Source organism: Triturus cristatus, chromosome 4_1 (genome assembly GCF_964204655.1).
Source record: "Triturus cristatus chromosome 4_1, aTriCri1.1, whole genome shotgun sequence".
Taxonomy (NCBI): Eukaryota; Metazoa; Chordata; class Amphibia; order Caudata; family Salamandridae; genus Triturus; species Triturus cristatus.
In genome coordinates, this window is record NC_140585.1 from 479,569,956 (window position 1) to 479,591,192 (window position 21,237).

A 21,237-nucleotide genomic window follows, 5' to 3' on the forward strand; every position below is an offset into this window, starting at 1 on the left:
GGAGAGAGAAGAAAGACTGGATTTTTGATTGTTGACAACAATGATGTTTGTAAGGCAATACAATACAAAGGTGCACTGAGGACACTCATGAGCATTTGCCACTAATCATCAATGACAAAAATGGTAGTTCCTACAATAATGTGACTCAAAGTCCCAAATACAATGCCAAACTGATGTTTGTTCCTCATTCCCCAGCAGTGGACACCGTCTGAGGGAAACTGTTGAGAAATAAAGGTGGGCAGTGAACGTAAGCAAGATAGGAGAAGTTGCCAATAGAATGAAGTTGGGACCACATCTGACTGATTGTAGGGGTAAACTTAGGGTACAGTTTCTCTCATGGGATTCTGGGTTTTTATATTTTTGAGAGGGTTAGATTTAGTTTTGATTTCAATTTTCAACTACAGATGTGGTGTTGGTGATGAAAGGCAAACAACTGCTCCATTGGCCAATGGACTAAGTGTCGCAACTGTTATTTTTTCAATTATACCAATCGTATCTCAAGTGCCTAGACACAGAAAACATTTTCACAAAGAATAAGGCACATGACTCAAATTGCTGTCTACTGTATATGTTTTATCAGAATTATATCATCCATATATTTTACACATATAATCACGGCTGTCAACACAGGTGAAATATTGCAAGTAAGAGGTGGTCAAGTGACATGAGTGCTCAGTGCTCAATGGTGTGTAATATATACATGGTGGAGAAAATTATGTACATGTGGGTGATCGGCCAGACAATTAGGGAAATACAATGACTCTGTTGGCTGACGATTATTCCTGTGTTGTGCAGAGCCTTGGTCAATCTGGGCCTTGTGTGGTCGTCGACGTTTCAACCCAAACTATGCTCCATTCGGTAGTCAAAAGCGGGTCTTCATCAGGACAGAACGGGGGGGGGGAATATTGGAGAGCCTAAAATTTAAGAAAGGGTGTTAGGTGTGTCTCATCTGGCAGAGATACGAATTGAGAGTATAGGGTGAAGGGACTCACCCTAAAAGAACCAGAGTGAATCCTGGAACGCAACCTGGTGGTAGAATCAATGTGGGCCCAGGCGGTAATTATCTAAAAAGTAGAAAGGCGTGTGATTTATACATCAGATGTGCAAGCGTCACATAAATTGCAAGTCAACCCGAATGAGCCCACCCTGGGGATGGATGTGAAAAGAAGGTACAACGTGCCTGCCATAAATGGGGAAAATATTGGTTAAAAAGTTAAATAAATTTAAAAGAGAGACACATCTCTAACTGGTGGGTTGTGGCCTGTTTCGCTGCTCTTGTGTCAAGGAGAGAGCATGACACTGCCAGTGTCCCAGTAACTAGAGGGATTAGTGCCCGTCCCACGCACGCATGTTTGAAACTGTACAAAAGGGTGAGTGGCGTTTGTCAGCCCGAAGATAGAAAGCGGGGTGCGCTAGGCAGCGCAGAGTCAATGTGAAGCTTTGAAAAGCCGTAAGGTATTACACATCTCTATATAGCGCATATATGACCCGCTTGCCTGTTTGTGTGCCAAGGATTGAACACGGTGAGCGGGAGCGCGTAGCAACATAGTGGAAGGTATTCCAAAACCCGGACTAGCATGTTGCTTCGCTGCTTGGGAGTGAAGGCGAATGGGACCACTTGTGCCTTCATCAGGTGACTGTTTTTTGGGCGGTAGTGCTGCTGTGCCGCTAGACAGCTCCAGTGCTTCCGCTCGAGCATAGCCAACGAGAGTGCATAGCAACGCTTGGTGCCTGTCGTGAGTCTAGAGTATCGCGCATTAAACCTATACACCAGAGTGAAATCAAATGGGAGCATATGGCAACGCTCGGTGCCTGTCAATAGACTAAAGCGACGCGCATTAAACCTAAACATCAGAGGAATGCAGCTCTGTAGCCTCTGATTACACAGTGGTCATGGCTCACCTTGGAAAGTTCAAGCATTGGCAATTCAATGCTGGGCGCAGGCAAAGAGGCATCCGTCCTGTATCGCCGCCACAGTGTCAGTGGCAGCCTGGGCCGACAGGTGATTCATTTATGACTGGAGCGCGCAAACGTGATAACGTGCACGCCGTGCAAGTTGCGAACAGCAACTAGATGCTGTGTGCTCCGGTGGCTCGGGCTGGCTTGCCTAATCGATAATGATATGCTACATCGCTCTTTCTGGTGTCTGGTCTATACAATTCCATGTTGTGGTGAAACAAAGTGCCATGATTGATGTATACGTACAGGGGGTAGTACTTCCGAATTCAATGAATGTAAACCAGCAATTTACATGCAAACTGATATTTTGCACATCGTGAGTTATGGTATATTATGTGGTAGAAGGCCATTAAAACAAACACATGATTTAAACATTCAGGTTCGGTGCCATGGTTAATACATACAAGGCACTACTACAGCCAATGCTATTAGATGTGAAAGCAGCGAATTAAGCATGAAAATGATATATCAGTGAAATGGGGATTATGCCTGATATGTGCCCGTCCATAAGTGCCGTACGATGGTTTGAGAGCATATTAAGCAGATATTAATACACATATTGAATTTTAAAGAGGACACGGTGACATATGTGCAACAGTAAATCAATTACAATGAACGCTTCAGTGATGCTAAAGGGTGCTCGTGGTTACATAATTACATTCTACCCTTGCAGTTTAGAATTTTACATTTTACTGATTTCTAAGGCAGCCTATTGAAACAGTAGGTTATTTTCACACGGTAACCTCTGTTGCAAATGCCATTGGTGTGCACAATCAATAGGGGAGGTCAGTCATGTATACCCTGGGTGAACGTGCAGTGCGCTATAGTTGGCCCATCTGTCTTGCAGTCTCCTCTTGGTCGTTGAGGCCCTCGGCCACTGAATTCAAGGAGTGAGTGTTTCACCTAAGTTTGCGCAGATGGTGCTGAATTTGGGGTTTGCTGAGTAGGCTGCCAAACATCACATCAGGTCAGGTACCTCTCACTGGCACTCTTCCACGAGCTCAGTGACTCACTGTAGTGCTTTTAAACAGGAACAGGGGTGGGAGCACACCGCTACACCTCCCAGCAAGGTTCGCCCCTGGTATTATGGTAAATGCACCATCTGCGCCAACTCTGGCGAAACACTCGTAAATATTCTAGCAAAGCAAACAACATGAGACTGCATTTACCATAATGCCAGGAGCGAAGCTTGCTGGGAGGTGTAGCGGTTTGCTCCCACCCCTGTTCCAGTACTAAAAGAGATGGCAATGAGGAGAAAGAATGACAAGAAGTTATATAGAAAACAAGCATTTGCAATGCAATCGGTCTTGCCTTTGGGACCTTATATGTATTTAACTATGCAGCACATTAGTCTGGGTCCTGAAACATCTTCTGTTCTTTAACATGGAGGGAAAGTAAGCACCAAACTGTGTGACACACCAGAGATGGGAACACATGGAGAGAAATATTGCCTTTAAGCGGGTAATGGTATAGTCCAAAGCTCTGTTTTCAATATAAAATCAGGGCCTTTGGTGGTCATATCACTGAAAATACAAGATTTGAAAAAAATATTATTGCCTACGGGTGCTCATGGAAGATAGTTTCTATGGACTGGAATCTAGAAAATGCTAAAGTGACTCTGGTATTTTACTGACCTCTGCTGGTTGTTTTCTATCAAGAAAGTTAAATTGAGGCAGTCACAAGAAAAATTAAAAAAAATAAAGTCCCTCAGCAGAAAGCAATTCTGGTATTTTATTGACCTCTACTGGTCATTTTCTATCAAGCCAGTTAAATAGAGGCAGTTGAACAAGCAGAAAACAATTCTGGTATTTTACTGACCGTTACTGGTTGTTTTCTATCAAGACAGTTAAATAAAGGCAGTTGAACAGAAAAAAAAGTCCTTATGCGGAAGCATACAAGTCTTAGGGCTGATCTCCGGAGCCCACAAAGCACATACACACATAAGTATCTACTAAAGTATATATAAGAGGTCTTGAATGCTCTACATAAAAATGAGTTTCACTGTGGAAATGGCTAAGCAGTATGACTGTACACAGAAGGGATCCTAACCAAACTACATTGCCAATACAAGACCTACTCATTCTTTAATGTGGAAGTGGGTGCAGCAGTTCATGCCTTGATCAAGCAAAAACTGTACATGTGAGTGAGAAAAGTGAAAAGTCACTGTAAACCTGGAACCCCTGTTTATGTTTCTGGGAGCCGTCACCTACTAGGTACAAGGCCAAAACAAAAACTAATCATATCCCTGTTCCTACAAAAGATCCTAGTGGTCCGGATTGAAACTATAATGTAAAAGAGAACCTCCTTTGAATAGGTGCCCACGGACAACATGTGCTAAAAGTTTGACATGCCTTAACTACTGAAGGCAAATGTAAGAATAACAACACTACAATTCTGTTAGCTGAGAGTGGGAAGCTGCAGCCACCATTAGTCAGGGAATCTATTACAATCTGTTACCACGCTTCTTTGGAATCACAAGACTCTTTTCTCTTTAAAAAAATAATGATTACCACATATTACAAGTCTGAGGAACTTGAATAGGCTTTTGTAACGTGACGTTTCCTCCATATGAAAGAGATAAGAATACTGCATCTGCAACATTCCTATTTCATATTAAAAGGCAATTTACTAGCACATGCATCAAAAATGCCATTTGCTATTCCTTATTAGCGAAAAATAAGGATTCGCTAATAAGGAATCGCAAAAGCCTATGCATGTAGAAATCGCTTACAAAATAGCGATTTCTAAATATTTCTTAATTGCAAGTCGCAAATTGCGAGTCGCAATTAAGGAATACCTCCTCATTCATTCCTATGGGCCTAGAGGCCCATAGGAATGAATGGGAGGAAGTTCTCAATTTGCGATTCTCAATTAGAGAATCGCAAATTGAGAATGCAATTTCAAGGGTGCAAGGGTTTCAAAACGACACCCTGTTGCACCCCTGAAATCGATCTGTGTACAAATGTTGCGCACACACATGTTCAAAGGACATGTGTGTGTGTAACCTACCACTTTGAAAAATGCACTTTCTTGCATTTTTCAAAGTTTTTGCAAATTACCATGAAGTTCAACTTCATGGTAATTTGCACCCCCTATCAGCGAAATCGCTAATTATTTTACTTTAATGCATTGCATTTCAGGAATCTCAATTTGTGATTCCTTAAGTGCAATCGCGATTTGAGAACTCGCAATTAATTGCGAATTCTCAAATTGCGAGTGCCTTGACCTTTCATGCATTGCAAAAGCCCTTTTTGCGTCCGCAAACGGGCGATTTTTGCGAATCGCACCGTTTGCGCTCGCAAAAATGGTTGATGCATGTGCCCCTTAGACACTAGCTCAAACTTTCCTTTGATAGGGTTGCCATTGTGTAATCCATTCTGTTAGAAGAGCAAAATTACACAAATTAGGCATGAGGATGACTTTTTGTCAAAGTGGATACTCTTGACAAACAGAGATTGACCCCAGGTCGAAACGGTCTTAGTATAAAGTTAACTCTTGCAATTGTTTTCAGGCTTTAGCAGGTCTAATACCAGCTAAGTCCTCCAATATCAAGCCTGCCATAAAAAACTTCTATACCTCGATTACAAAGGCTCTTGATTCAATTACCCCAGCTAAACCTTCCATCTCCTGAAAAGGTTCCCTCTTGGTTCTCAGAAGACCTATGGGTAGGTAAACGTTGTTGTAAAACTTTAGAGTGGTCTTGGAGGAAATCTTACTCCCTGGTATTAAACCCATCTATGGTAAAGCCATTCAACTATACCAATGACAAATGTGGACTACTAGAGCTACTTACTTTGCCACCAGAAATCGCTGACACTAAGATTTCTACTGGTAAACATTTCGCCATCACTAGCAATTTTCAAAATCCTGATGCTTGCCAAAACAACAATAACCCACTCAGGATATATGTGCCAATTTATCTACATTTTTCCACATTAAAATGGCCAAATTCTACTAGGTTTTCACCTCCTCTATGCATGTGCTCCACAACTTCCAGGTTTTCCTTTAGAATCCCAAGGTCCTCTCAGTTTGATTTTGATTCTCTCAATTTACATGTTTAAATTCCTTCATCTTTCAAACAAATGCAGTTCCAACTAGATGCATGGCAGCCTAATATCTTGTCTTTGGCCATGGATTACGTTGCTTCTTCAATTACAGAGCATTGCAATATGTCTATTACTCTATCTCCTGTCCCTTCTTTTGGACACATGCTATGGTGCTTTCCCCATTAAAAAAATCTTCCGTCGATCCCAAGGACCTTGCCATCTACAGTCCAACTCATTATGACCAGTTCATACCAAGAGTTCAGAAAATGCTGTTAACTCTTAACAATCAAATTATGTTGTTATATTCCCGAGTTAGGCCCATGAAGTGTGGCAACTCATATCTTACATTTTCCTAGAAAACAGCATTTCAGTGTGAACCTTTGCACACATTTGCATGCACGACAATGTTGGATTAGTTTCTCTGAAACTACTTTATTTACACATCCAGCTTCATACAGCATTATCATGTTTTAGGCCTCTCTGTGCACTAGGTACAAAAGTCATTCTATCTTCATCCACAGGGTGACAGTGCTATATAAATATCCATAACATCACTAATAAAGTGTGCAAATTGCGAAGGCTGTTTTTTATTATAAATGATAGGCATCCCAATAGATTGGTAGAGAAGCCACTTCTGCTGACGCTGAAGGTCCTTGCATGCTGGGATATCACCACGTACAGGTCTAACTTTCCGTGTGGGATGTCCAACTCGAGATCCAGACAAGGTCCCTCACTCTCTTCTATCAGGAAATGGGGTTGGATTGTCCCTTGGGGGAATCTTGTGCCTACACCCATATACACTCTAGGTACACTCAGAGCAGGGTTTGCATCGTAGGAGTACGTTAGATTACCATATAGCATATATGCCTGCATATATTTATTGCTTCAGCACCATGGTAGAAATGTATCTACTATTCACTCTCTTGGTGCTTGTAATGTACTTTATATGCTTCTGTATCCTAATCATTGGAGCACTTGTATTTTATACCAGAATAACGTTTGTTCAATAAATGTATTGAAAATGTCCCACTGTATATTCTGTATACTTCTCTGGGAGAAAGTAAGCACGAGTGACTGAGCGGAAGATTCTGTACTGTTTCCACAATCCCTGAGTGACCATAGTTGTCATCTACAGTGGTTGCCAGAGACCATTCGCTCCCTGGTAAGGTTAGGGGGGCTTATGGTAGCACTGTGAGCTAGCTGATCTATAAGCCAACATATCCTGCGGGGGTGTCTGGAATCAGTCTAGGCACCAAGCCCTTAGTTTATGTTGTCCAAACAATGCACAGATCCTACGGATTAGTAGGAACGACACGACAATGTAGAAGCAATCTTCTCAATAAAACCTAATCTAAGTTCCATGCTCACCACAGCATCAAGAATGAACTTCTAGCCATAGTGGATGCTCTAAGATCCATCTTACACAATGGCGGCTCTATCACTTTCATCCTCCTGGACCTCTCTGGAGCCCTTGACACAATTTTCCCACTCATCTTCACTGGCTCCCAGTTTACAAGTGCTCTTTCTTCAAAGCACTCTGCCTGCTATCCAGAGTTTTATTTGCTTCATGTCCCAGATACATCAGAAGCAGAATGCAACCCTACACCCCCACTTGCAACCTACATTCCGGGGCATCTAAACTCCTGATAGTTATTTACATTAAGCATTCTAGCAGAGAAGGTATGGCCTTCTTCTATTTGGCTCCCCTAAATGTGGAATTCTCTTTCTCACAAACTTAACATATATCACCTATTAAACTTCAGGAAACATTTTAAATTCAAGTTATTCCAATCTCTGTTGTACTTGGTGCCACCTCTCTCCTGTTTTAGTGTCAGGATGCTATGTGTAACGGAGTACTCTATACATTTCTTATTTATTAATGTCTTCATTTGAAAGTAGTTAAGTTATTTTAAAAATCTATGGTCTTAATATTAGGTGCATACCTTAAGAGGAAAAAACAAATCCACGTATGTCCCTCACTGCTTTTTTATTACTAGAGAGTCTTATAAATGAATTGAGGCAACAGGCCTCCCAGAATATGACAGAGTCCAATGTATGAAAGGTTGAACCGCTTATTTAAAAAACTTTGAATATTTCTAATAGGTATACTTATATTGGCTAGAGACTAATGGCTGAGATTCTCGAACTGGAGGTTTTGGGAGGGTATTAGAGAGATTAGCAAATGGCTGTCATTTGTTTAATCAGACAACTGTGATGGTAACATGGGTGTTAGGCCTTAGTTTTCTACAAACAAGCAGCACCATAATTCCAACAATCCAATATTCCTGAAATGATGCTTGATATATTATTGCAGTACATCTCTGCTTCCAGTGCAAAGATAGTCATGCTTGACTCCACGGTGCCTGAGGTGTCTTTCAAAACTAAAATCATGAGATCAGACGTTGCATCTCTTCATAAACGTCTGGATACTTCAGACAGCATATGTGACAATGTGAATGGACCCTAGCCATATAAGTAATCTACATGTTTAAAGATGAACTCTTGAACTTTATAGTAACATCATTGCTGTCAGCTATTCACCACTTCTGGATGTAAAATTACTACAAAGTGTAACCTTAAATATCTCCAGCCCCTAAAGTTAGGGGCCTGGGTCTGTAAAACTGTAATTTAAGACCACAAAGTTACTGCTTTCAACTTTGCAAGTGTATTTTGCACTCCGCACACTTGGCAGAGACCTCAGTACCTGGGGATTGGACCTCCAGGACAGAGACCTCCACATGGAAGGGAACAGGAGATTTATAAACACCCGGACTAAATCATACACATTTAACATCCATTCCCTTCCAACAAAATAAATACTGCAGATGCCATATGTTCTAAAGAGGAAGAAAAAATTCACTGCGGTAGAGACAATCCTTATACAAAACAACCTACCATCAGCTACATGGGTTGCCTTCATTCACCCTCAGTGGAACACAGAAGGTATGGTAGGAATTGACAGACTCTCTTAATACATATGGGTAGGAGGCTTTGCACCGTGGTAATTATTTAAAAGAAAAATTGACAAGAGAAGGTTGGTGAAGGAGAAGTTCTCCAGGATTCATCTTGCAAAAACTGTTTCTGGAGAGCCACATAGGTCCTGTCTCCACCTCATCCCCCTTGAGAAGGCTGTCCTCTACACAGTGCACCCTACATGTTATATGGACTGGCTCTTTCTAACATTGCTAATGTGGTGCCAGGTTAGAGTCCAAACCCCTCTCTCTTACTAAAGGCAAACCTAAAATGGCTCTTCCATATCAGTCTTACACCCATACCTACATTGTTAGGTACATTTTACATACATACTCCTAGAAAGCCTCTAATACATACCCTGTGAATACTTACATGTTTTTGCTATATTTCCATTATTTCTACTCTTTTTATACAGTCATTCTTTTGAGTACATTGGTTGCTTCGGCTGGAAAGGGGTCGCTGAAAGTGCAGTAGGGCAAAACAAAGGGCTGGTCTCACAAAGCAACTCAATTACACATATAGGTATGTTCTAATGCTAACAGTGTCAATAGCACACTAAAGGGGATTTCTATCATATGGTTTGTAAAATCCTATCATTATATTTTACAATATGTTTTGCAATGGCATATAATTGTACTCAAAACTGTATTGACATTAATATTGCTAAATTATTATATAGTCTTACTCTATCCTTTCGTTTTTTAAGGCCCTGTGTAGCTGTTCATCCACCACCTGCCACACCATCAGCTTCTGCTCCTACCATTAAACCGGAACCTGGACTTGCACCACAAAGCACACAGGTGATAGAGACTGTTGGTAAGTGAAAGGCCTTCTCTTTGGGCCTTGGGTCTAAACTTTTTCTTTGTTACTCACAGGATAGCTGTAGGTCCTCTGTCACTCAGTCATATTTGCATCCTGGCCAATATGTAATGCAATTGTCAAATAACCTATATATTGTCTGGTAAAATTGACCTTAGGCTTGTCATTAGAAGGGGAGCATTACAAGATAGCTTTTAGGGTTTCATTTAAATTGCAATAGACAAACCTTTATGGGTCTCAAAATTAATATTACGCTATTAAATGTCATCTTCATGTATGATTTAGGGGGATTTATTCCCCTATGTGTGTCTCACCCTGCTGTCAGCTTCTTTCATACAACTGCCCCTGGTGTCTATCTTGTAAATATCAACACCTATCACATCAGGTATTGTCCTGGCAGAAGCTATTAGACCATCTGGACATCCTGGCAGCAGCTATTCGGTCCACTACCATAGGTCGGACAGGTAAGTCTGAAAACCTCTCATTTTATTTCTGCATCTCATTAGCCCTTTCACTAACTAATTTTCAAAATTATTATATTAAATAAAATGTTATAAGTCATGGTGGAGATAACCGTGTAGAAAAGATAGGAATTGTGGAGACAACTGCATGTAGGTTTGTGCATATCATTTTGTAATACGTGAGTAGTACTAACATAGTACTACTAAACATACTACAAAGTGCTGTTTGTGAATAGCCCGTGAGATGCTAAACTGCATCACCTCAAACGTACAACCACATATCTAAAAGACCACTTGCTAAAGGACAACATTCACTTTTATGGTATGACTGAACAGCTCAAGATAGACAACATGATTACATTCTTAACAGACCTTGCTACTCACTTATGAACCTGCAATTCACTGAGCTACTTGAATTCAAAAAGGCAAACAGAACTCCAGTCAAGCAGAGAATGAAGACCAGAAGTTTCACGCCCTGTGGCTGCCTTCCTTTTGTGAAACCAACATGCATGCTAAACCCTGCCAGATCTAATCCTTTGAACTCAAAATACAAAATGGCTTTTCAATACTTTGACCACAAGGGGCTGAATAAGGGATAGAGACTTTTGCAAATGAGAGGGATAAGTCTTAAAGGTTTTTGAAAAGTGACATTGCTGATAAGGACTCCAACAGGCTATATCATATAGGCCTCATGATAACGTTTCCTTGTCTCATACTCCTTGTTCTTAATTACTGTTATTTGTTCATATACCTTGTTCTAATGGTAACTTCTGATAAATATTTGTGTGAAGTTTGCATGACTTCCTGCTAGCATCTTACAGCCTTCATATAGTGGATACACTCTGAGATTCTACCTTATGCCTTGTTACTCAAAGTTGTTACCCAGTTCTTTGGAGTCTGTTGTGTCAACTGCCTCCTCTGTCTGGGATCTGTCCAACTTCAATGTACACTTCACTTCCAAGGAGGTATCTCATTTGAACCCCATCCGGGTGTGGGAATCATGTTTGCCCCATGTGCACCCTCTGATCTTATCTACCGTTTGCTGAACCACATTCATGACTCTCCACCAAGAACAGACTATAATTCCTATGCAGTAACCAAAAGGGAGGACCTCCATCCTATCTGGATTGGAGCTGGGTCAGTAGTGTAAAATTGTCATCATGAGTTAGTTACTTCATAGTTGATATTTTCATTACACTTTTGTCCCTGTAACAGATGTTTTGTATCTTACTTGATCTGTTTTGAGATAACAAGCAATTGATATCCCAAAACTTTTACCACTCTCTCACCACTCTCCTTTCTCTTTTATTACACATTGCACTATATTTCATTGGTACAGTAACTCAACACAGCTTCTACCGCCCCCTCAACCACATTGAGAGCTTAACCCAGCCCAGTTAAAATGCATGCTAATTCCCTTATTTTCAGACCTATGCTATCATATTGATGAAGGTGAATGTCATGACATGCTACATCAAACTCATTTTACATTATCTCAATACCAAAAGAGCAGGCATTAAATTACTACCAGCAATGCAGATATCCATCACGGAGGGAGATAAACTTAAATGAGACTGGATTGGTAGGGTGGTTATGGGTTCCTGATCATTGACGACTGTTCCTGTGCCTTCAACAGATTTCTTCTGCCCCAGAAAATGTGGTGGTGAAATACTATTCAGAAGATCTCATCCTCGCATTATCATCATTATCATAACAGGGGGCGACACAGCCGGTACATCATCTTCAAACTAAAAGAAGCCAGTAAGGCGCTGAGGAATATTTTTCCACCTTTGCAAAAATACGGCCAGTTTGTAGAACCAGAAGCCCTCTGACAAAGGCAGGCTGGACCAATTTACTAACTGTAGCCAAGCAATCTGGTGGGTAATAACCCACAAACCATCTACACTTTACCTGGTGATGGTGCATTCAGGGCAACTGTCAGTCTTTTGATACTAAAAGAGTATTTGCTTTATTTGTGAGTTCCAAAACTCTTTTCACCACGAACAGGGCAATGCAAGAAATACATACAAAGGGCATGATGAACAGATGTAAACTTATGTGTGCTTACAGGCAGCATCTTTATGACTGCACTTAGGCGAAGACTCCGCACTCAGATCGTGAGTGCACACTCGAGGTGGAGGCTCGGCACTCAGGGAGGCGGACTCCGCATGGAAAAGAGGGTGGGAACTACACATGGCAAACTAACTAGCAAGTACATAAACATGAAATTAATTACTGACACCTGAAAATCATCACTATCAAGCCACAGATAAGCACTCCACAATTAAGGCTGTGTTTCCTCACACCTCATTATGTTACCTGGCTGCTACCTTGCCATTTATTGCTCTATGGTGCCACCTCTGCTGAGGAGGGAGAGGGATTTAGGAGAAAAGGTGACATACAAAATTTACACATTTTTACTGCCAACCTACAAAAAACTTTTGGGCTGCCCTTGTATTTTATCAGTGTGACACAGAAAGCAGCCTTATGACAACAGTTGGCAGATGTGGTCAATGCATTGTGGGAGAATGTCCAGACCATGTGTGATATTAAGAAAAAGTGTCAGTATGAGAAGAGATGGGTGAAAGAGATGTTCACTAGGATAGAGGTGGCTAGAGCTGATCCTGATGGACAAACTGGATTCCTTCTCACCTCACTTGAGAAGGGCGTCCTCCCCACAATGTTTTTCATGTTGTTCTAAAGTATTATTCATTCATTAGAAATGTTTTGTCATGTTCATTATTTGTTTTTCAGCATAACAGTTACTAGTATATGTGTGTTTGAAAAGTAAAATGTATTTAATTGGAAATGCTTTAATGTTCTCATAAGCCGAGTGACTTTGACCCAGCTCTCATATCAGGCAAGATTCTGCACCTTGTACTTATATTGCACCTTGTCAGGCACCATACAGCAGTTTGACGATAGCCACTGGAAAGCTCACTCACTTATTACTTCACAGATGACAAATCTTCTGATTTAATGTTTGACATATTAGCATTATTTGTTTTATTTATTTCTAAAGTGTTATATAGTGCGAACATGATCCCGAGGGATATCAGAACACTTTACAAATTGGAGGGAAAGGAAGGTAACAATTGCAGTACAGGTATCAAATAGGAATACCAAACAACACACACACATATCAAATAAGAATACTAAACAAAACGGTTACAGAAAAAGGGGTCAGCAAAGAATAAGATAATAAACTGGAACATAGCAAGCTAGGATGGGAGCAGATGATTCGTAGAAACAAGAATAGCACCCATCACAGTGTAAGTCCAATACTATGGAGCAGATGATCCAAAATCCTTTTACGGTAAGAACTTGTTCATAAGGAATCTTTTTACTTCCAGTTTTAAAGCAGCCTTGGAGGATATTCTCTGTATTTCCGGTGTGAGAGAGTTCCAGATCTTCGGAGCAGAGCCGGAGAAGGCACGGTGACACGTTATCTTTTAGCGAAAGATTTGTGGTTTCAGGAGAAGAGAGTTCGCACTCCTGGAAGGTCTACTCCCTCCGCATAATTCTACCTTTTGCACTAGATAACTGGGGGGTTTGAAATGGAGGGCTTTGTGAGACAGAGCTGTATTCTTGCTTCGTAGGGCAAATAATATAGGGATTTTAATACTGAGGAAATGTGCACATTTCTTTTGGTACCCCCTAACCAGTCTGGCTCCCGCATTCAATGAGGCCCTTAGTGGGGCCAATGTATATTTGGGGAGGCCACAGAGCGTAGCCCTGCCATAGTCTAGCCTCAGCAAAACAAGCGTTTGGACCACTTGCTTGAAGTCAGCTTGTGTGAGGAAAGGTTTGAGATTCCTGAGTATCCTCATCAGATGGTTAGCTCCCTTGCACACATTGCTAATATGATTCTTGATGTTCACATGCTTGTCCAGGGTGATTCCGAGAGATTTTGCTGAGTCAATAATGAGGGGGGAGCAGTTGAAGGCAGTGAGGTGTTTCATCCATAGGTCTAACTTGGGGATGCGATTTGGAGGAGAAATGAGAAGGAATTCTGTTTTAGAGGTGTCGAGCAGGAGGTGGTTCTCGGTTAACCAGTTTTGAGTATTCATTAGGGTAGTGTTGAGTGAGATGAAGTTATCCAGGGAGGAGATTTTCAGATAGAGTTGCGTGTCATCCGCATACATATGGAAGAGAATGTCCGCGGAATTTAGTGCATTAGCTAATGGTTCCAGGAACAAGATGAAAAGTATGGGGGATAGGGCGGACCCTTGGGGGACCCCCAAGGATACTGGATATGGTTGGGAGAGAGAGGGGTTCACCTTAACTCTCTGGGATCTGTGGTGGAGGAAGGAAGAGAACCATTGCAACACCAGACTAGAAAGGCTCATCCTGTGCTCCAAAATGAATAGGAGGTTGTCATGATTAACAGTGTCAAACGCAGATGAAAGGTCAAGGAGGATAAGGAGGCAAGATTAATTTTGGTCAAGCATTTTTAAAATGTCATCCATAACGTGAGTGAGAGTCGATTCATGCTGTGTCCACTCCGAAAGCCAGATTGATGTTGGTCCAGGAGATGGAAATTTTCGATGTGGGCACAGAGTTGAGATTGGATGCATTTTTCTAGGAGTTTGGCTAGAGTGGGGATGTTAGAGATAGGGCGTAAGTTGTTAAGGTCAGCACTATCTGCGGTAGTTTTTTTTAATATAGGTGTAACCTGAATTGCTTTTAGGCATTCCGGGATCGTGCCCTCTGACAGAGACGCCTTGACAATCTTTGTCCAGATGGGAGTGACGACATCCTTGATTTCTTTGAAGATGGAAGGTGGCACCGGGTCGCTGAAGTGATTGGATGGGTTGATACTCTGAAGAACCTTATTTATGTCTCATTCACTGAGGGAAGTAAAGGTGACCCAAGTGGCATTGTTCTTGGTACTCAGGCAAGTCGGATCACTCTTGTCTAATAGGGCCGAGGGGGGCATAGACCCATTGGATGGTAGTAGAGCCTTCCTGGAATCAAGATCAAGATTGATGAGTCTTGATTTCTCAGTAAAGAAGGCAGCCAGCTCATCGCATGGAGGTGGGCTGACTCCAGAGTCAGAGCAGTTTGGTGCTTCCACCGAATGTTGTTTAGCCAGCTCGAAAAGTTTCTTGGGGCGATTAGCGGCTTGATTAAGTTGGGATCTGAAGTAGTCAGCTTTAGTGCTCTTGATTTGTTTGTTATAGGAGCTCCTTACCAATCTAAGGATGTTCAGCTGGTTTGAGGATGGTTTGGATCATTCGATTGCCCCAAAGTTGTGGCGTTCCAAGTAGGGGTGGGCGGAATTTGCGTAATCGCGTTACGCAAATCTCCGCGAAACGGTAAAAAATCTCCGCGAACATGCAGAAATTCCGCGAACACGCGGAATTGCTTGTTCGCGATGCTTTTTTCCTGTTCACAGTTGCTGTTTGCGTGCTCGGGGAGAAATATCTCGCGAACACGCATTTTGAGAACGCGAACAAGAAGAAATTTCACGAAGTCGCGGAAAGCAGAATTTTGGGCAATTTCGCGTTCTCCGCGAAACGCGAAATTACCGAAATTCCGCAAATTCCGCGAGCGGAACGGAATTTACCGCCCAGGCCTAGTTCCAAGTTTAAGTTGCCGTTGAACCATGGTTTGGATAATTTTGTTGAGGCATTTTTTTGTTGGAGTGGAGCAATGGAATCCATGATGCTAGAAATAGTAGAGTTGTAAAAGTCAGTAAGGGCATGAACCTCAGACATGTCAACTTGGGAAGAGAGAGCAGATTTATAGTGGGTTGCTTTGATTTTGTTGGTTGAGCCTTCCTCAGAGACACCCCCATGTTAATATAAAAGAAGATGCTGTGATAGTCAGACCAATCGCAAGGGGTAATGGTATTCATTGTGATGGTGTGACCTTTGGTGATGATGAGGTACAGGATTTCTCCTTTATTATGAGTGGGCCAGTCACAGTGTTGAATCAACTTGTGGTCACTTAAGAAAGATTTGAGGCATGTAACAGCTTGGTCATTGAGGTTAGACCAGTGAAACTTGAAATCACTGAGGAAGATATGGGACATAACGGAATTGACATTGACAGAGATGATTTCCACTAATTTTTCGAAGAAGGGGAGGTTGTCCCCAGGGGGGTGATAACATGTGTATAGTTTGCACACCGGAAGGTTGTTCCTTGAGATGTTGAGACAGAGGTATTCGCATGAGGATGGCATAGAGGATTCTGAGTGGGAAACCGAGAGTGTGCTCCGATGAATACAAGGTAGGCCACCTCCCAGCTTCAAAGCTCTGTCTGGACGAATTATGTGATTGGTAGGAGGCACTAGGAGGTCTAGGATAGGAGTGAAAGAGGGATTAAGCCAAGTTTCAGTGAGGATGATGATGTAAATCTTATTGTGTTGGATGAGGGCGAAGATTTCAGAGGCATGTTTGCTGGCTGACCTGCATGAGTAGAACGCATTTAAGTTGTACCGGTGTATGGGGGGAGGAGTCTGTAAGATGTTCACTCTCATGAGGTTGTCATTGTTATTGACTCTAAGGTTGTGAGGGGGTTCTCTGTTGGGGTTAGCGTGAATTGCTTGAATACGCCCTAGAGGGATCTGTTGGTGTCTGGGATAATCGAGTAAGAGGTGAGTAAGTCACCGATATTGTTAGATGCGAGATTGACCTTCGATCTTCTGGGGCAGGAGGGATCATTAGGTAGGGGTATGGTTTTAGAGATAGTGAGTGGGAGATCTTGTCAAGTCAAGCTCTGACGCTAGTGGGGGCTCTGGGTAGATGTGCAAGAGAGAGGAGGGAACTGAACAAAGGGAGATGACCAAATCATGAAGTTTGACAGTGAGAAGATGGATCTGGAGAGATATATTGTCCAGGCGCGCCACCAGGTCTGAGTGCTGGGTGAGGGGTAAAGGTTGTGTGGGAGGGGGTCTGACGGAGAGGAGGGGGCTCGATGTATGCCAGAGGGGTCTAAGGTGGTATTGAGAGTTTCCAGAGGGGGGAGATTTGTCACACATCCGTGTTGTCACCAAGCTAAACACGCATGATAATGGTTTAAAAGATTTGAACCTTTTCCAACATGTTCTACAATGTGTGTGTATGACCCAAATTTTCAATCATAATTTTTTGTCTGTTTCCAAAGAAATTCATATTATGTTTTCTAAAGGGGATTAGCTCAAACTTTTTTAGTGTCTTTCATTAACCTTTACATTTAGTCTAACACTTACACATATTTGTTCCCATATGTATGTACCTGCATCATTTCAGCTGCCGTTAAGACCACATCAGTCATCATAAGCACTGAAAAAAGACATCTTGGATATCTAGAAACATACTGGCAGCAGCAATTAGGCCCGCTGCCATCCACCCATCAGTTGAGTGTTAATTTTAGTATGTTACCAAAAAAAACTGCAGAATTTACACAACAGCTAAATCTGTTAGAAATGACTTTACAGTATATACACATTTTTCTAATCATGCTATGGTGGTGTAGAATTTCCACTAATACCTTGTGTAATGCCTCTGCTTTAGTTCTGCTATTGACTTTTTAATAAATATGAAAATTTATAAACGGTAAACTTGGTTTTGAAGCTGCTGGATTGAAGAACTCTTTGTCCATTCCATACTCAAGGACCCATGTACAGCAGGTGATGTCACAGGGATATCCAAGCCACACAGATATGTGACTGGAGTTGAATAGTTTGAGTTTGAGTTTCACGTTTCTTTGTCACATCACTGCTAAGCTCCTAGCTATCATACGTTGGTTTTCACAAACTTCATGTTACATGTAACTTGAAACACAGCTAAAGATGTATTTCAATAAACACTATTTTTTACCACTTAATCAAGTATGTGAGGCACTTCTTATGTTGCAATCTTCTTTTCTGGTGCTGGGGACAGTTAGTTGCCACAGAAGCCAAACTATCTACAAGCAGATGTTGGCGGGCAATCAGAGAAGAGAATCCAATCCTACTCCAAGCAGCAATGTCTGCAGCCAGCACAGCTCAACAAGAAGAGAAGGAAGAAGAGGAGCAGAAGTGGTCACGGAGAAGGACATGGATGAAAAGGCGGGAATTACTGCCCCAATGCCTAAAAGACTGAATACCGCTTCACGTCCAGCCATCATTATCCCTCCTACTTCACTCTTTAGGATTGCTAATAACCACCATTCAGCCAACCAGCCATAGAAGCTACCAACCACTACACAACCATCGCATCCTTACAACCCTCCCCTCACATCCCAGGTCGATGTGTAGATCCTCCTATGTTCTCCTTTGTTGAAGGTGATTCTCAGGACTAATCTCAAACATCAGAAAGAGAGAACACATCGGGTGGGGTACATGTATCCTTCTTCAATCAATTACCTTACGTTAAGAAAAATATTTTTTCTTTGACAATAAACAACAAGGTGTCTAATTGGGACAGGACACACTTCTGGATATGCATGGGATACCCCTGTTGGCTAATATGGAGGTACTGGTATCCCCTATGCATATATCTCCGCCCCACAACCTCCCATGTGCCATTCTTCTTTGTGCTGGTTAACCTGATGGTCATATCCAATTTTGTTCCATGCGGAGGGGATGGCATGCACTCATGTTGACCACTGGGAGGAGGAATTTTTCCAACAAGAGACTGATGTGTGGCAGGATATTCGAATACTAGGGGCTATACTGTCTGACATTTCAGACTCACTTCAAAGACTCCTTCAGATGTTTTATAGGCAGACATATTCACTGGATAGTTTTGTGAAATTTTGCCAAAACATGATTAAGATGCACAGAGGTCAAATAAAAAATTATAGGGAAGAGAATGCAAGACCCCAGGGCTTGGCCATGAAGCTGATGGATGGATTTATGCAAATGTTCCAAATTCTAACTTCAAGGTCAATACATGGAGGAGAATCTTCACAACTACCTGCAACTCCACCTGCATAGCTACCTGCTCCACCTTCTACAGCAACTGGCATTTCAACCTATACAGCCATCGGTATCCCATCCTGTACAGTCATCGGCATTCCACTCTGTACTGCTACTGGCCCCAGCAGCACAGCCACCTGAGCCACTTGCACACATCACCAACCATCAGGAATGCGCACACGCTAACAAAGACCTTCACCACCACAATTGAGAAGTCCTAGGAGTACTCTTCCTGTCGGTTATTTTCCTGTTAGCCATTTTGGTTAGGCAGTGCCACCTAGAAGTCAGCGTCATAGTGGGCCAGCACATGTCAGAACCAAAGTGCTCTGCATTCTATTGAAAGCATGCCAATGCCTGGATGTGCTCTGCTATAACAGGTGATTTCTCTATCACATAATTTGTCTTAGTGTGTTGTTAGTGCATTTTTATAATTTGTGAAACTTTTGTCTTAGAGAGTGATTTTTAAACTGTATTCTGAATCTGTTGGGTTGTGTGGGGGTGGTGGGGACTAAGTTTGCAGGATAGTATTCCTGAGCATGACTCGAATATTGAGTCAGTGGTACAGAAGACCAACTCCTGGTTAGTATCCACCTTAGACGACCATATTCCTGTGCATTCCGGTAAGCAGGAAAATTGGGTTTTTCCTTCTGGTATGATGCAAAATTGATTGAGGAAAACAAGCGCTGTAAGGTGCTTGAACGCACCTGGAGGAAATCCTATGATCTCATGGCAAAAAAATGATAGGAGGGCCATTAAGGTTAATCACAAAATGGTTTTAAAAAGCGTACACCATATTTTCCATGGACAAAATTGGAAAAAGCAGCATTCCCTCGATAGAAATCCACGCCATAATGCATAGCTTGCTTAAGCCTGCAGTAAACTCGCATTCAGTTGAAGCATTCAACGAGAAATGTGAAAGGCTTGTGGACTACTTAATAAAAAATGTTGATGACATTTATGGACATTTTCCTGGTGGCATCCTCAGACCAAATGCTGCATGTCCTTGTCGAATGACTGGGAGTACGTTGCTGGGAGATGGGCTGGTGGAGTATGAATTGCTGGACTCTTTCTCTTTTAATTCCCTTATGTGTAAAATTAAGTTTGGCTCCCCTGATAACTCTATTAAACCATTGATGCTTAAAGTACCTTTACTTTAAGAGAGCCTTATTCTAACATTTGTAAATGTAGTTAGTCTTTCAGTGTCCACTACTGGGGTGCCCACTGTGTAGTAACATGCTAAAGTTATTCATCTTTTAAACAAACCTTTTCTAGATCCATCCCTGGCTGAACATTTTTGACCCATCTCGCGTCTACCTTTTTTGGTTAAAGTAGTGGAGAAATATGTGACTAATCTTTCAGTCGACTTCTAAGAGAAAAATCAGCTGTTAGACCCCTCACAGAATGGGTTTATACCTGCCGGTAAGCTGGAATCTACTCTTCCTACAGTGACTGAGGCTCTGCGCCAGTCGGCTTTTGACGGAGGTTCTGCAACACTTATTCTCTTAGACCTAAGTGCACTTTTTGATACGGAATCCCTTGAGATGCTCCTACGGCAATTACAAGAGTTTGGGGTCCATGGCAATGCATGGGATTTGCTCATCTATTTCTTAAGAGATTGATCCTTTGAGATGATATCTCCACCTTTTTTATCAGTGGGGTCTGCAGAGGGCGCTGTTAATTTTCACAACTGTTTGACCGCCATTGCTGACTGGATGAAATCTACCTGCGTGAAGTTGAATGCCAATAAAACTGAGATTCTCTTGGAAGGCAAACATTCCCACGAATGGGGAGATCACTGGTGGCTTAGTGTGCTAGCGCACCCTACCAAGCTCAAAACAGCCGTGAAAAAGCTGGGTATTTGATATGACAATACGCAATCATTCGAGCCACATCTTAATTAGCTGTCTGTAATTGTTTTGGCACCCTGAGAAGCCGTAAAACTATCATTGGCTTTTTCCACTCCCAGGTACGGAGGATGGTCATCCAGTCCTTAATTACCTCCCTCCTCGACTATTGCAACATTTTGTATCTTGGTGCCACCAAGCATGTGAAAAAGCAGGCAGCAAATGGTTCAGAACGTGGTGTCAAGATT